Raw genomic sequence first — 19,056 nt, 5'->3', positions numbered from 1 at the left:
TTGGTCTTCAGCCTTTAAGTCTTCGGTGCTTTGGTCTTCAGTCATTACCTCTTCAGACTATACAAAAAAAAAAATGAACTCCAACAGTTGAGTTCAAAAGAAATTCTAGTCTATTAAAATCCAAGGGATTTTGGGATCATCAAAACTAAGGTTTTAGGATATTTCTTCTTATTTCCCAACATGAGTGTTCAAACGAACGAAAAACAAAATTATTAGTACATGTTTCATTATATATACTAGATCAGAATTTATGTAATTAGATGTTACTTCCCACATTTATCGTGTGTGTCAATCATGCGAAATATTCATTAGGGATTTTAAAAATCAATACCTGTTCATTTAACATTATATGTTATAAATATGCTCAGACGAATTTTTCTTTATTTTTCTCCTTTTCAAACCCTCAATCTCATACGGTTCTCTCTCTCTCTCTCTCTCTCTCTCTCCAATGACCTCTTATTCAATTTTACCATCGTCACAGTTGCCATCCTCTTTTGCATATTCACTTGTACATCGTCGTCAACATTATTTTCTCCATATCTACTTTTCTTCTTCGAGGTCTATATGTTTCAAGAATTTCAGATCTATGAGAGTTATAGGATCCAAATTCATATATATGAAGATCTGGAATGAAATGAAACGAATTCATACCATATGTTCCAAGTTATGTCTCGCCAACTAGAGGAATGGATGGTGCAAACGCACCCATTAGCACCATCCATTATGTCTGTTCATAGATCCGTCGCAGATATGTGCGACACGAATGGTACAAAATATCTCATTTCACACTATTCATACCAAGTATATCGGTGGATACTTTTTGGGGTGATGAAGAAACCAATTGCTTCCCCAAAATACGTGCCCAAAAAAAGTATTTACTATCGCAGTCGGTGGTATAAGTTTCAAATAATTGAAAAGTTAGTTCATGCATTAGTTAGATTTGCAAGATTTCATTTTATTTTGTGTCATTTTGTGAGATTTGTACTTGTACTTGTATTTGTTGTAAAATGAAGAAGGTAAATAAAATGTTGATTTAAATTTGTGTTATTTCGTGTTATTTTCCGTTGATTCAAAAACTGAAAGGTTATGGTACAAAAAAACCTTTTCGTATAATTCGTTTCAAGATATGTCGTGACAACTCTTGGAATGAACAGTACGAATATTCCATTTTGTATCATTTGTCTCGAGGTCTATCGCGCTAGCACTTGAGACGAATGGTACAAATAGGTCCATTTATATCATTCGTTCCAAGAGTTGTCGTGCTAGCACTTGGGATAAATAGTACGAAAGGGCATACAAGCACCATTTGCCTCAATGTCTATAGCGCCAAGTGTTCGCAAATGGTACGAAATGACCTATTCATACCATTCGTTCAACGAAATGACCTATTTACACCATTTGTCTTAAGGTCTATCGCGCCAACTTTTGATATGAATGGTATGAATATTCCATTTCGTATCTTTTGTCCGCTATTATATTTACTACGCCTCAAGTGCACGGTGTAGTTGCAATAAGTGGATAGTAAATTCGTATTACACAAGGATTAGTGATTTAATTCTAGTGATTATCCTAAATCATTGAACTAGGCTGTCTTAAGGTATGTCGCGCCAGCACTTGAGATGAATTATACAAATATTCCATTTCGTACCATTTATCCACTATTATTTTTACTACGCCGCAAGTATGCGATGCAGTTGCAATAAGTGGAAGCAAGGTCGTATTCCACGAGGATTAGTGATTCAATATTAGTGATTATCTTGAATCATTTAACTAAGGCTATTTAGACTGAATACTAATGTGATTGGGTTGTTTATCTAAGTGATTATCTAACAAATGAAATTATAATAAAACTTAAATAACAAATGTGATTAATGGAATGATAAAGTGATTTAGGTACTAGGCATCAATGGATTAACAATGGACTTCAATCTAAATTGATATGGTCTATTTATCTAGGGCGATCTCACACCTAGCTTTAGCTCCATCTCAGACGACTAAAACGGTAGATTATGGCTCATAATTGTCGTCCTCCAGTCAATTTCTAACCTATAACTTTCAAAAGCACAAAAGATCAATAAGCTATGACTCAAATTATCAATCTCCAGTTTATTGATATGATATGCTTCAAGCTCAATCTATTGTTGATTCTCTTCTCCCAATTCAAATCAACAAATTATAAATTAATGGCCAACCATTCATACAAGGAAGAAAGCTAGGGCTTGAAGAAATAATAAACACAATCAAGATACATATCAATAAAGAAATCAATTTACAATATCTATCTAGTCTAATCCTCAAATCAAGGGGGGAGTGGGGTTGCCAAGCTTAATTATAAATAAAGTACATAAATCAAGGAAACACATAATCAAAGGAAGAGATAGAAATGACAAATCAAATTTTACATCTTGCAATTTTTAATTTTCTTTTCTCTTCTTCAATACTCTTCAAAATGGGTTGTTGGAGGTAGTAATGGAGGCTAGGATTTTGAATGGAGTGTTGGTTGGAATTGTGTGAAAGTGATAAATGATCCCCCCCCTCTCCCTAATTGGAGGAGAAAAGGGGATTAGGCTGAAATTTACGTCTGGGATCATCCACAAGGTGAGTGATTCCGTATTTTTCCCGCGGTCACAGTAGTGAACATGCTCAGGACAGTAGGGGAAAGAGGGGAGAGCCCCGCGGTCGGGCCCACAGCCGCCGCCTGGTCTACGGGAGCTCTCTGTGTGACTTGGGCCAAGGGCCGTGACCCCATCCCTTCCACGGGTGATGTGCATCCCACAGCTGCAGGGCTACGGCCGTGGTCCTTGTGCGCGAGTCCACTCTCCCGACTTCGTTTTCCTTCGTCCGAGCTCTGATTCCACCGCCGTTTTGCTTATGGATTCCTCTCGAATTGTACTTCAACCTCATGCTTTTACAATTATCCAATTTATCTTGATTTTCCTTGAAATCACACCTAAAACTACAAGCAAGCATCAAATCTTTATAAAACTCGACATTAGAGCACAAACAAACATTCACAAACAAAAACATGAAGGAAAATGATAGCAAATCATACGAAATTGAGGTACGAAAACCATGTTAATTTGTCACCATTCGTTCTGCAAAATGAGGCAATATGTTCCAATACAAAAATCATAGGCTTGTACTTTTTTTTATATATTAAGAATCATAGGCTTGTAGTTTGTTCCAATAATTAATTCAAGTATAACTGATGAACAAAATTCGAATCAACTTTGTTTTCATTTTCCAACAAATACAATCACAAATCAACACGAAATATTACAAATCTGCAACTAACACACCAACAAATACAATCACAAATCAACACGAAATATTACAAATCTCACAACCAACACAAAATCTAACTAAATCTTTATTATTCATCATTCATTCACTTTCTTTCACTGGAGGAAAGCGTCGTGCAGGCGGCGATGATGAATTGGGTAAGGCCGGAGATTGTTGTCTTCTTTACCTCAATACGTCTCCGCCTGCGCATTTGATACGAATGGTACATATGAGAAAGGAAGTAAATACGGAGACTGAAAGTAGATATGGCGTCAATTGCGATAGATCTAGAAAGATAGAGGGGCTCGTTGGAGAGAGAGAGAGAGAGAGAGAGAAATACAAAGCTTATCAAAGTAGCATGTAGTACAATATACTCATATCTATAAATATATAAAAAAAAATTAAAATCTGATCAAAATTTGTGTTTTTTAGATTGGAGGCCAATATGGTTATCTCACAAGTTGACTAGTTCATATATAAATTAAAGAGTAAAATTTTGGAATAGCCAAAATGAATCATAAAACACAAATTATGGCCACTCATTGAAAAAACATAAATTTTGGCCATTTTTATAGCTTTGGGACGTTTTTGCCCTTAATTGGGCGGACTGGGTAGGGTCAGGAGCGCGGGTTGCGTGCCGGGTAGGATTAGGCACGCGGGTCGGGTTAGGCACTTATGGCACTATTAGTGCCATAAGTGTCAACGAAATTTTTTTTTTACTCCCCCTGCCCTGTCTACCCCCCAGACCCCCGACCCCACCCACCCCCAAGCCAAAAAAAAAATTACTCCCCCTAGATAAAAATAAATCAAATTTTACTTTTGTTATTTTATTTTATGGCACTAATAGTGTCATAAGTGCCAACGAAAATCCAAAATAAAATAAAGTAAAATGGTCTTTTTAGCACTTATGGCACTATTAGTGCCATAAGTGCCAAACATGCAGAACAATTATAGAAACAACAACATCATCTAAACCCTAAATGGATAATCTAAACCTTAAATGGATAATCTAAACCCTAAATGAAATATCTAAACCCTAGGGGAAGAGTTTAAAAAGTTCCTTTTGGCTTGGAGGTGGGTGGGGTCGGGGGTCTGGGGGGGTAGACATGGCAGGGGGAGTAAAAAAAAAATTTCGTTGGCACTTATGGCACTAATATATAGTGCCATAAGTGCCTAACCCGACCCGCGTGCCTGATCCTACCCGGCATGCGACCCGCGCTCCTGACCCTACCCAGTCCGCCCAATTAGGGGTATATTAGGCATATTGCCTAATTAATGGCCATAATTTGTGTTTTTTCAATTAGTGGTCAAATATTGTGTTTGCATGTTCAATGTGGCCATTTGACACCATTGTTTCTAAATTAAAAGTAAAGACACTTTAATAATAAAAATAACGTGGGATTTCTTGCAAATGTATCTGGGTATCGACAAAAAATTATTGAATAACAAAATTAGAAATGACATTATGAAGCCTGAAATTGAGTGATCCAAATTAGAGCAGGCAAAGAAGCATGTTAGGCCGTGGTACAAACATTTATTGGTTTCGTTGTCTGCGTTGCGTTCCGCTCCATGTGCATCACTCTTGCCAAACCCTTTTCTCTTTTTTATTTTTCATCATTTTTTATTTTGCATGTAAAAGTAACTTAGATATTTTGATAATTGGGATTGGCGATCGCGCTAATATTTGAACATGGTTTTTTTTTTTTTTTTTTAATGTTCTTCATTGAACCTTAGCCTATATATATATATATATAATACGAAATATATCGATAATTTTTGCTTTTCAATGTTAGCAAGAGCATTATATTCAACCAAAAATGGCCAACCATACTCGTAGCATAATGAAGGTAATTTAAGTCTGTGTAATCATATCATATTTCCTATGAATGTACGCGTGGAATTTATTGATGTACAATATATTTAAGGGTCATGGTCCCAAAATCATCCTCTATATATAACAGTGGAGCACCCTTAGATTTAAGCTAGTCATTTCAAGACAAATACAATAATATATAGTCTCGAATTATCTATTCTCTAAGACCAACCTACATGAGATAAAGAGACTACTTAAACTATGATATTACGTATTTCATATTTAATTCAATTTTATACTTTACATTGCAACAACCCAAGTTTAGAAGAATTCTAGTGAACTCAGAGACCTGTCCTAATGTCACAGCCCGCCTTAACTAAGGATAGTTAAGCCGAGTGATCTACGACTAGGGATGGGGTTAAAGAATAAGGGAAAGAAAGGGGCATCATTTGAAACCGTAAATCTTACTTAACTTAAGAAAAATCATCGTATTTACTCATTAATACTCTTTTGAACAGTCTATGAAAGACAACATAAAACTTAATTAATATCATTAATCAAGTTATACATCATATGAAACCATTCTCTTAAGACTCAAAGTATGACATAACATACTATAACATCAACAACATCTTGCAGCGGAAAGTAGCTAGACATATGTATGAAGACATATTCTAGACAGGTTAACTATTTATTAACAACCCTGGAGACTCCGCTCATTGCAGCACCATCATCACATCAGCTCAACCTGCACATTTAGAAAACATATGCAGGGCTGAGTACAAAAGCACTCAGTGGGCACGTATGCCTAGGTATAAAAATACATGCTTCAAAATTGTAAATTGTCATGCCATCATAAACAGTACAGCAAGGGAGTTTTTCGCTAAAAAGGTCCAAGCTTACTAAGTTCATTTGTGATTCTTAAAGTTCGTCTGATCAGACTAAGTTCTTTTGTAATCTATCATATCTGAAACTGTGTGCCGGAGAGGTGGCCACCTCTCACGGTCACTTGACCGGCCAACCCGCTAGATGACTCACGGTCACTGGTGTACACTAGCCCTGGCAGGATAGCTATCAACTGCTCAGGATCCGAATTCGATTTCATCATTGGCAAAGCCAAAGCAGATAGATATCATACTAAAATTTAAACATTTTATGGCAAGACAATACTTGAAATAACTTTAACTCAAAGATTTTGTCATGAAATAACTTGCTCAAAGGTAGCATTAAACTCGTTTGATAGATATATAAAACTGAAATTAACAGTTAAATCATCTCATGCATTCATTCGTATAAGAGGCCTACGACAAGCAGGGGATCTCTATATACGTATAGTAAAAGTAATGCCCACCTCGTTGTGTCTCTGTATCAATGAGTAACGTCACTCTCTCCCTCAAGTCGTTACTTCCCAAAAGGACCTTCATCGTTATGAAGAATTGGTGAGAAGTTATAAAAGAAACCTCGATTAATAATCTAATCTCTTTTATGAAACATTAGTATCTCTAATGTTCATCTCTCTTGATTGTTAATCAATATAACAATTATTATCTCTCGTCATTACTCATTAATTATAACATCCTTATGTTATAATTAGCAGCGCTTCAATTAAAAGAAATATTTAACACATCGAAAAGTCCACTTTCTTAGCAGATCTATTCACTCTCATCTCGTCTAATTAACCGATTAGAAAGTTAAACTTTCCATTAGGCATGTATTTGAGTCACGGGTCAATAAGAATTGACTATGCTCAAATTCTAACTTCACTAAAAATTTCGGCATGACCTATTCATATATAATGTCAGCCACGAGATTTCAACGCGTGAATCTCACTACGTGAACTCGTCTCTCGACTCAAAACTTAACATCTTGACATCTTTTCAACGCAAACCAAACAATTCAAAATCATCAAACTCTTTATCAGTAAACTATCATTTATACTCGACACCAATTGTTCGAGTGTCAGATACCAACATTTATGTGCGTTAATCATAACTCTCACAACTCACACCATTTAGTCATATCGTATCATCCATCAAAACAAATATAATCAAGTTGTTTTCTAGAAAGTTTTGCTGTTTTTGTGTCATCTTTAAAAATTCATAACAACCAACTCAATCATCATAAACTCTCATACCAATTGATCTCAAAAACTTCATGAAGTGTAGTTCACTCTAAAAATGGTAGTTAACCAAAAAGGTTAAAGGTTTTTGGAGATATTGCTCTTTTAGTGCAGGCTGTCAAAGATTGACAGTTTCTGCAAATTTTGTTTAGGCCATTAGAAACCAAGGCAAACCTTAATAAAATTCCATCAAATTTAATCAGCCAAAACTAAAGGTATCCTTGAAGATTTGGTTAAAATTTCACAAGAGAAAACGTTCATATGATCTGCCAAATAAACAATGAAACTCCTACACTTTTACTGTTGGACAAATATGACAGCAGAACAGGGCATTTTTGAAATAATAAACTGCTCTGTTTCAGAGGTCATAAAAATCGAAATATTATGTTTTTAGAAAAGTATTGAAGTCTAGTTTCGTTTAAAAAAAACGGTGATGCAAAATCCTTCATGGATTAATAGATATAAACGTTTTTGTGAAGTCTACCAATAGTTGACAGATTCTGTCAAGGATTTTTCAAAATATCTTTAAAATAGCAAACATCATCCAAAAGACATGAAATTTTGCAGCAACGAAATACACATATCATAGATAAACATACTAAAATTTCAGAGCCATCAAGCAATGAAAACTCATCGAAACATAAGCTTGAAACTGCTGTAAAATTTTGACAGAATTCCAGTTTTAATTTCGTTCAACAATTATCATCCATAAATTGTAAATCAATTAGCATGCTCATGTGATATCGTAGAACACATATACGCAATAATATTCATTATGCAACGTCTCAAACTTCACGAATTTAAATAATCATACTCTAAAAATTTATACAATTTTCGTGCTTGGAAAAATACGAATTTAATATATATCGATTCTAGCATACCCCTAAGCACAAATATCAAGTCAAAACGATCAAACAAAAATCGAAAGACAAGCTAATATGTGAAAAACGGGGCTGCCCTCATGGGTTTCATAGCTACGGTTCGTTCCGTTCTTACTCCCTTCATTAAACATGCTCAACATTTACCCAAGAACAACATACTAAAATTTCACGACGATCCGACGTCGTTTCAAAATAAAGTCGAGAATCAACGTTTTTCGACGTCGACGAAAATCGAAAAGAAAACCATCAAAACGTAGGTAGAGATCTTACCTACTTAGATACGTGATCGAAAAGATGATCGGCGCTCGTCTCGGTGCTCAAATCGGAGCTCAAAAGCTTGAGCTCAAGCTAAAAAATGGTATATGCGTGAATGGTGTGTGTGTTTTAGGTGTTAGTGTGTGTGAGTTGTGTGTGGGCTGAAAATCAACGTGAGTTAAGAGTGTTTGCAAGCCAAAAGCTCTAAGCTAATGTTTTCGTATATTTTCATATATCGATTCGTAAGACCAAGCTCCCTTATTTATAAGCGAAGAAGACAATTCTAAATTGTCTTGTCTTCCTTAGTCAACAATTACGACTAAGGAATTCACACTTGAGTCAACAATTACGACTAAGGAATTCACACTTGAACTGTCTTACTTAGTATTAGAATATATCAAATATATCCTAATCTAGTCCATAATATCTTTCAGTTTTGGTGAGGTAGCCTTAGATATTTAAGATATTAACCCGTTAGTCGTTAAATATCCCGTTTCGTCTCGTTTTAACGACTAATTACCCACATTCTTCGTTACTCACCCTCTTAACTCCTACTCACTTTCATTACACTCGTAATTCTATATAAATATAGAAAACGCAAGCTCGTTCTCGAAATTCTGATAAACGAGCTCGGTTCGTTTATCGAGAAATCCCGATTTACTATTCACTCGTCGTCCAAAAATAAAAACTTTCATTATTGGACTCGTATCGAAAAATTAAGAATATTTCTCGACGACATGCACGTAAGATTTTGAAAGTCGACAAAAAGACGAAATAGCAGTATTTTACTATTCATCGTCAAAAAGTCAAAAATTTCAAAAACGTCTTAACGGACTCAGATCTCACTTCCGAGTTCACCGTTCTCATTCAAATAATTATCTCGAATTATTCAAATACTCAAACTCAATTACGGATATAAAATCACACATCATCCTCACATCATCAAAAGAACATCTCAACATCTTTAAAATATAACAACAAAACTTCATATAACTCCTCATCTCTATACAAAGTAATCAAACAAGGGATCTTATACCCTACTTACTCAAACTTAAGCAATTAAACACGTCATCAAAAGCCCGGGTATTACATACCTTCCCCCTTAAAATAAATTTCGTCCCGAAATTTGTACCTCTTGTAAATGTATCGGGTACTTCTCTCACATCTTATCCTCAAGCTCTCTTTCCACTTCTTTCTTAACTATCATATCTCCATTGGACCTTATCCAATGCAATCGACTTATTACTCAATTGCCGAATTTTATGATCTAACATCATCTGAGGTCTCTCTTCATAACTCAATTGCCGAAAATATATATCCTCTCAATTGTGACACGTGAAACACGTTATGCACATTTCCAAAGCTAGGTGACAAAACCAACCTATACGCTATTGGACCTATCTTTTGCAATACCTCGTAAGGACTTATAACTCTGGGTCTAAGCTGTCCTTTAACTCCAAATCTATTCATCCCCTTTGAGGGTGAAACCTTCAAGAAAACTTAGTCTCCTATCTCGAAACTTTGTCTCACGTCTTATATGCAAACTCAATTAGTGGCAACACATTCTCCCGATTTCCTCCTCTATCAAGGATAGTAGTTCTTATCATATCTTCTATCGTCTGCTATGCTAAAATTCATCCTTGTACCCAACTCTTTCTGTAACTCATCCAAAAACGTGATGTAATTTTTTTTTTTTTTTTTTTTGAGGTGATCTACACTGGTACTCAATGCAATCTTATAATGTCACGAACATACAATTGTGCTAACTTATCTGGTCCATACGCGATTAGGATCGGTATGAAATGTGCATATTTTGTTAGTCGATCTACAATCACCCAAATTGCTGTATTTCCTCTTTGACTTTTCGGTAAAGCTATCACAAAATCCATCGCTATGTGATCCCATTTCCACTCGGGAATCTCCAACGGTTTTAACTTCCCATAGGGTCGTTGGTGTAATGCTTTCACTTGCTGACAAGCTAAGCATCGCTCTACAAACGAAGCTATGTCTCATTTCATTCCGTCCCACAAAAATCTATTTTTCACAACCTGATACATCTTTGTGCCTCCTGGGTGGGCGGTGTAAGGCGTGTTATGAGTCTCACTCATGATCGTATTCTTAAGTTCATCATCGCGGGGAATGCATATTCTCCCCTCAAATAAAATAGCATTGTCTGATGCTTTTTTTTGGTAACTCTTGAGATCTCATGCTCTTATCCTTTCTCGTAACTTGTTCATTGTCTCATCTTTCCTTGTGCTTCAATCACCATTTTCCTCAAACTAGGCATCGTCGCAACAATACTCGCTATCGTCTCTGGTGGTTTTATCATCTCTATCATCATCTTGTCAAAGTCCTTTATAAGCTCATCCTCTCTCGTGAGAAGACATCCTAACTTTGACGAGACCTTTCGGCTCAATGCACCGACTACTACATTGGCCTTGCCAGGGTGATAATTAATGTCGCAGTTAACATCCTTTACTAATTCGAGCCATCTCCTTTGCCTCATGTTAATATCCTTATGCTCGAAAAAGTATTTCAAAGTTTTGTGGTTCGTGAAAATCTCACATCTAACTCCGTAGAGATGATGTCTCCAAATTTTCAGGGCATGCACAACGGCTGCAAGCTCTAAATCATGCGTTGGATAATTTATCTCGTGGGGTCTAAGTTATCGTGATGCATAGACTATAACTCTTTCTTCTTGCATCAAAACACATCCTAGCCCATTCTCTAACGCATCTGCGTAGATGGTATACTCTTTATCCATTTCTAGGACTATCAGCACTGGTGCTGTAGTCAATTTCCTTTAAGCTCTTAAAAACTCTTTTCACACTCCTCTTTCCAATTGTATTTAGCTTATTTTCTAAGTAATTGTGTCATCGGTCTTGCTATCGTGGAAAATCCTTCAATAAACCTCTGATAGTATCCTGCTAAGCCTAAAAAGCTGCGAATCTCGTTAGGTGTAGTTGGTGATCTCCACTCATATACAGCTTGTACCTTGGCGGGGTCAACTTTAATTCCTTCAGATGATATAACATGTCCTAGTAAAGTTACTTCGTTCAACTAAAACTCGCACTTGGTGAATTTGGAAAAAAAGCTTCTCAACTCTTAGTGTTTCCAACATCGTTTTCAAATGTTTTGGAGCTCCTGCTCATTCTTCGAATAGATGAGAATATCATCTATGAAAACTAGGACAAATTTATCCAGTTATTGATGAAAACTCGATTCATGTGATCCATGAAAACTACTGGTGCCTTCATCAAATCGAATGGCATAACTATGAACTCATAGTGCTCATACCTCATTTGAAAAGCTGTCTTAGGTATATCCTTCTGTCAAAATTTGAACTGGTGGTAATATGATCTCAAGTCAACTTTCAAGAAAAAGCTCGCTCCTCGTAATTGATCAAACAAGTCATCTATCATTGGTAAAGGATATTTGTTCTTGAGTGTTAATTTATTCAGCTCTCGATAATCTATGCACATTCTCAACGTGCCATCCTTCTTTTTGACAAAAAGGACTGGTGCTCCCCACAGGGATACACTATATCTAATAAAACCTAACTTGAGCAATTCTTGTAGCTGAATCTTCAGCTCTTGTAGCTCCTTAGGCGCCATTCTATAGGGTGCCTTCGACACTGGTGCTGATCCAGGTTCTAGGTCGATAGTGAACTCCAACTATCTTGTTGGTGGCAATCCTGGTAAGACCTCGGGAAATACATCTCTATATTCTCTTACCACTGCTACATCCTCAAAGTTTTTTTTTTTTTTACTTGATTCTCCTTCATCATTCAAGTAAACTAGGTAAGCTTGTGCTCCTTTCTTCTTTACCAATTTCGACGCCTGAAGTGCCGAAACGATTGGAACTCTATTCTTTCTATCAATGCCGTGAAAACATGTCTGTTCCTTCCCAGGTGGTTGGAAAGTTATCTGTCTTTTCTTACAATCAATCGGGGCAAAGTTCTCTGCTAACCAGTCCATCCTTAGAATAATGTCTACGTTCCACATAGGCATTAAGTGCAAGGTTCTTGTTTTCATCTTTAGTGATCCTAACTCAAGCTCTAAGTTAGAAATCATGTGAGAAACTGTAGTAGCTCTTCCTACAGGAGTGATTACTCTCAACTCGGGACTAGCTTGTTTTGGTTCGAGTTTGAAGGTAACATGCTTCAACCAATTAAAGAATGCGAGGCTCCTGTATTAAACAGGATTCTAACTGGTGCATCCAATAACTTGCCCATACTACCTTAAAGTCCTGCCTTAAACCAACACTTAAAACTTAGACATCTCTTCATCAGTATCCATCTTCTGATGAGCGAACGTGATAGCTCACAGAATTCTCAATTATACTCTACAACCGATTTCTTTCCTTGCATCAAACTTCGATAATCAGCCTCTCTCTGCTTACTGTACTCCTTGGTACATACTTCTCAAGAGTAGTCTTCAATTGTTCTCAAGTATAGTTTACCAGTTGCTCAGGTGTTAAAGTCCTCTGACGTGCCTCTCACTAGTCTTATACATTAAAAGAATCTACTAGGATAACTCAAAAGTTGTAAGGGTTCAACCCTAGAATGACATCAAAACAAATTGTTCAAGAGACTCAAATGAATGGCCAGAGGGTAGAATGAAGTAACTACCAGGTCGAACAAAAATGACCTAGAGTAAGAACCCATCTGGCTTTCAACCGAAAGTTGAAACACATGGGTTTATAAACCCAAAACACGTCTACTGAGATTTGGATCATGCGGACTGGCCAGGTCCAACATAATCACTCCCCAGTCACACGGGATATACTATCCCGAACTTGGAAATTCTGTGTCTTCTAAATCCTCAACATACTATACATAACAAAACTTAAGTTCACACCAGCAAGCTAAAAACTTAAACTTAAGGTCCTATGTTCTAGACTCTTGTTTCGAAAGTTCAATATTTTTCGACTCTCCTCTCATGTTGCGGTGGTGGTGGCGGAGTATTATCCCGCCTATCCTTCACATCACACTCTTGATGACATCTTTGAGGCATTTTTGAAATCACAAAAGGAAAACTCAACTCGACCAACGCTCTAAGCATCCTCGAAACTCAAGTTCAATTTACTAACTCAACTTTAAGGAAACCCTCACGGTCACTTTAACATTCATCTGTAAGGCAATAAGCACTCACGAAATGCTAACAAAAAGACCACTCTGGTCAACCTAATATATCCATCAGTAGAATGCCTCTTTTTAGAGGACTTACATAAAGGGGTTATTTAAACCCTACAAAAACCATAGTATCTATCGTAATGTCCCTTCTAAATCGACACCATTAATAGTACTATGTCTCGGTCTGGACCTCCTACGGTAATTGCTACCAGTTAACTTATCTAGTTGCTACTTTAGCACACTAGGAACATCCATCTATTTAACATCAGTAGGGTACTAAATTCGCATGCTTATCTATCATCATGTCAAAATCTCAAGTACCAGTATCTCCTAAGTAAGTTATATACATCGCAATGTAATTGCAACTAATCAAAAACGAGGGTGTACCGCGCATACTCTCAAGATCATCCTTAGCTCTAGCCTACATCGGCTTCTCTTCTCATCCTCATCAACTCTAGCCCTCCTCGGCTACTTCTCATCCTCATTATCGTTTAACATTTTATCATCTTTGGTAACTGATACTCAAGGATCGACTCGATATCTACTACACTCTTCTGGAGTCCCTGGTAGAAAACAAGCATCCGGTCAGTAGATCCGCATAGAAAATCTGGGTATCTGTAATAAATCCCATCTCCTGTGGGTCCAATGCTCAAGACGACATGTCCCATCATATTGAGTGGCTTTCTTCCTTGCTCAATCCTACCACTCGATTGGTAGCACGGGGACTAGGTGCACGATGCCATCCAGTCTAGTAACAACCATAAGGCTTTCATCCTTTCATAGTCTATGAACATGTGTTTGAAAATCTGCTAGGGTATCTCTGTACCACATACTGTACGCCTCGTCCTCGTATCCGATCTTTCCTGAGTTCGATCTCACAACAGTCCACTTTCGTGCAGTGCCAACAGTCCTGGCCAACCTATAAGGAGAACTTAAAGGTGACTCTAGGAACTAACTCTACTTGGCTCCAGCAACAGAAATAAACAAAACATAACTTAGCAAAACTCCTATTAAGTAGTACTGTTATCTTAAAACTCAAGCTCAAAACATCTAAATTCTCATCTCGTCCCATCTTTACAAAGTAGGTAACCTCTCTAAACAATGATATTAGATCCCTTAATCTAAATCATCGCGACTCAGTAAGACAACTCAAACAATTCTCTCTCAAAGCCATCTCCAAAGACTATGGCTCATGATACCTTCTCAAGTACCATTCAGGTTACGTGAGCAAAACTCGCATCACAAAACATCTCAAACATATCGTACAATATCTCATTGCAGCATGCTAATAACTCACCATTAATCATGCTATTATACTCAAGCGCATAACTCAAACCAACAAGTACTTAAAGCAATTGCTAATTCTCTCAAGCTTTAGCTCTAAGTTCTCATTTCATCCTTCTACTTAGTAAAAAAAAAATCTCTCTTAACAATGACATTAGATTCCTTCATCTAAATCATCGTGACTTATCACAACTGCTTAAACAATTCTCATCACAAAACATCTCAAATACATCACATCATAACTCATAATTATGCATCCTCAATCATATAACATCATATGATATAAACGCTCTCATGATTCATCATGTAACATCAACATATGCTCTTACAACATAATAACTCATTATTAATCATGTTGTCATCCTCAAACTCAAACTATGCACCTTTAAAGTGTAACATCATAACTCATCATATAACCTCAACATCATGCTCTTCAAAATTTAACGTCAAATAAACTTTGAAATTTTACATACCTCGTTGAGCCTGGTGTGATGGTGCGCTGAGCTCACGGTTGTTAATAACTATTAGTCTAGTGACTCATTCTAGACTAAACTCAAGACTTCTAATTCAGAGCTTTCCTTCGCTCTGATACCACTCTGTCACAGCCCGTCTTAACTAAGGATAGTTAAGCCGAGTGATCTACGACTAGGGATGGGGTTAAAGAATAAGGGAAAGAAAGGGGCATCATTTGAAACCGTAAATCTTACTTAACTTAAGAAAAATCATCGTATTTACTCATTAATACTCTTTTGAACAGTCTATGAAAGACAACATAAAACTTAATTAATATCATTAATCAAGTTATACATCATATGAAACCATTCTCTTAAGACTCAAAGTATGACATAACATACTATAACATCAACAACATCTTGCAGCGGAAAGTAGCTAGACATATGTATGAAGACATATTCTAGACAGGTTAACTATTTATTAACAACCCTGGAGACTCCGCTCATTGCAGCACCATCATCACATCAGCTCAACCTGCACATTTAGAAAACATATGCAGGGCTGAGTACAAAAGCACTCAGTGGGCACGTATGCCTAGGTATAAAAATACATGCTTCAAAATTGTAAATTGTCATGCCATCATAAACAGTACAGCAAGGGAGTTTTTCGCTAAAAAGGTCCAAGCTTACTAAGTTCATTTGTGATTCTTAAAGTTCGTCTGATCAGACTAAGTTCTTTTGTAATCTATCATATCTGAAACTGTGTGCCGGAGAGGTGGCCACCTCTCACGGTCACTTGACCGGCCAACCCGCTAGATGACTCACGGTCACTGGTGTACACTAGCCCTGGCAGGATAGCTATCAACTGCTCAGGACCCGAATTCGATTTCATCATTGGCAAAGCCAAAGCAGATAGATATCATACTAAAATTTAAACATTTTATGGCAAGACAATACTTGAAATAACTTTAACTCAAAGATTTTGTCATGAAATAACTTGCTCAAAGGTAGCATTAAACTCGTTTGATAGATATATAAAACTGAAATTAACAGTTAAATCATCTCATGCATTCATTCGTATAAGAGGCCTACGACAAGCAGGGGATCTCTATATACGTATAGTAAAAGTAATGCCCACCTCGTTGTGTCTCTGTATCAATGAGTAACGTCACTCTCTCCCTCAAGTCGTTACTTCCCAAAAGGACCTTCATCGTTATGAAGAATTGGTGAGAAGTTATAAAAGAAACCTCGATTAATAATCTAATCTCTTTTATGAAACATTAGTATCTCTAATGTTCATCTCTCTTGATTGTTAATCAATATAACAATTATTATCTCTCGTCATTACTCATTAATTATAACATCCTTATGTTATAATTAGCAGCGCTTCAATTAAAAGAAATATTTAACACATCGAAAAGTCCACTTTCTTAGCAGATCTATTCACTCTCATCTCGTCTAATTAACCGATTAGAAAGTTAAACTTTCCATTAGGCATGTATTTGAGTCACGGGTCAATAAGAATTGACTATGCTCAAATTCTAATTTCACTAAAAATTTCGGCATGACCTATTCATATATAATGTCAGCCACGAGATTTCAACGCGTGAATCTCACTACGTGAACTCGTCTCTCGACTCAAAACTTAACATCTTGACATCTTTTCAACGCAAACCAAACAATTCAAAATCATCAAACTCTTTATCAGTAAACTATCATTTATACTCGACACCAATTGTTCGAGTGTCAGATACCAACATTTATGTGCGTTAATCATAACTCTCACAACTCACACCATTTAGTCATATCGTATCATCCATCAAAACAAATATAATCAAGTTGTTTTCTAGAAAGTTTTGCTGTTTTTGTGTCATCTTTAAAAATTCATAACAACCAACTCAATCATCATAAACTCTCATACCAATTGATCTCAAAAACTTCATGAAGTGTAGTTCACTCTAAAAATGGTAGTTAACCAAAAAGGTTAAAGGTTTTTGGAGATATTGCTCTTTTAGTGCAGGCTGTCAAAGATTGACAGTTTCTGCAAATTTTGTTTAGGCCATTAGAAACCAAGGCAAACCTTAATAAAATTCCATCAAATTTAATCAGCCAAAACTAAAGGTATCCTTGAAGATTTGGTTAAAATTTCACAAGAGAAAACGTTCATATGATCTGCCAAATAAACAATGAAACTCCTACACTTTTACTGTTGGACAAATATGACAGCAGAACAGGGCATTTTTGAAATAATAAACTGCTCTGTTTCAGAGGTCATAAAAATCGAAATCTTATGTTTTTAGAAAAGTATTGAAGTCTAGTTTCGTTTAAAAAAAACGGTGATGCAAAATCCTTCATGGATTAATAGATATAAACGTTTTTGTGAAGTCTACCAATAGTTGACAGATTCTGTCAAGGATTTTTCAAAATATCTTTAAAATAGCAAACATCATCCAAAAGACATGAAATTTTGCAGCAACGAAATACACATATCATAGATAAACATACTAAAATTTCAGAGCCATCAAGCAATGAAAACTCATCGAAACATAAGCTTGAAACTGCTGTAAAATTTTGACAGAATTCCAGTTTTAATTTCGTTCAACAATTATCATCCATAAATTGTAAATCAATTAGCATGCTCATGTGATATCGTAGAACACATATACGCAATAATATTCATTATGCAACGTCTCAAACTTCACGAATTTAAATAATCATACTCTAAAAATTTATACAATTTTCGTGCTTGGAAAAATACGAATTTAATATATATCGATTCTAGCATACCCCTAAGCACAAATATCAAGTCAAAACGATCAAACAAAAATCGAAAGACAAGCTAATATGTGAAAAACGGGGCTGCCCTCATGGGTTTCATAGCTACGGTTCGTTCCGTTCTTACTCCCTTCATTAAACATGCTCAACATTTACCCAAGAACAACATACTAAAATTTCACGACGATCCGACGTCGTTTCAAAATAAAGTCGAGAATCAACGTTTTTCGACGTCGACGAAAATCGAAAAGAAAACCATCAAAACGTAGGTAGAGATCTTACCTACTTAGATACGTGATCGAAAAGATGATCGGCGCTCGTCTCGGTGCTCAAATCGGAGCTCAAAAGCTTGAGCTCAAGCTAAAAAATGGTATATGCGTGAATGGTGTGTGTGTTTTAGGTGTTAGTGTGTGTGAGTTGTGTGTGGGCTGAAAATCAACGTGAGTTAAGAGTGTTTGCAAGCCAAAAGCTCTAAGCTAATGTTTTCGTATATTTTCATATATCGATTCGTAAGACCAAGCTCCCTTATTTATAAGCGAAGAAGACAATTCTAAATTGTCTTGTCTTCCTTAGTCAACAATTACGACTAAGGAATTCACACTTGAGTCAACAATTACGACTAAGGAATTCACACTTGAACTGTCTTACTTAGTATTAGAATATATCAAATATATCCTAATCTAGTCCATAATATCTTTCAGTTTTGGTGGGGTAGCCTTAGATATTTAAGATATTAACCCGTTAGTCGTTAAATATCCCGTTTCGTCTCGTTTTAACGACTAATTACCCACATTCTTCGTTACTCACCCTCTTAACTCCTACTCACTTTCATTACACTCGTAATTCTATATAAATATAGAAAACGCAAGCTCGTTCTCGAAATTCTGATAAACGAGCTCGGTTCGTTTATCGAGAAATCCCGATTTACTATTCACTCGTCGTCCAAAAATAAAAACTTTCATTATTGGACTCGTATCGAAAAATTAAGAATATTTCTCGACGACATGCACGTAAGATTTTGAAAGTCGACAAAAAGACGAAATAGCAGTATTTTACTATTC

General features: G+C 36.3%; 1 long non-coding RNA gene across 1 annotated transcript; it reads right to left on the bottom strand.

Annotated features, from left to right (window-relative positions):
• Nucleotides 1-5,498: 5,498 nt before the first annotated feature.
• LOC131010574 (uncharacterized) lies at nt 5,499-18,529 on the bottom strand. Its single transcript, XR_009096602.1, has 4 exons — nt 18,278-18,529; nt 16,359-16,425; nt 6,447-6,513; nt 5,499-5,843 (listed from the first exon to the last, which is right to left on the bottom strand). It is a non-coding gene; the product is annotated as an uncharacterized LOC131010574 (long non-coding RNA).
• Between the last annotated feature and the right edge of the window lie 527 nt (nt 18,530-19,056).

Source organism: Salvia miltiorrhiza, chromosome 2 (assembly GCF_028751815.1).
Source record: "Salvia miltiorrhiza cultivar Shanhuang (shh) chromosome 2, IMPLAD_Smil_shh, whole genome shotgun sequence".
Classification (NCBI taxonomy): Eukaryota; Viridiplantae; Streptophyta; class Magnoliopsida; order Lamiales; family Lamiaceae; genus Salvia; species Salvia miltiorrhiza.
The sequence above is the reverse complement of the archived record's forward strand: the minus strand, read 5'-3'. Positions and strand labels throughout refer to the sequence as shown.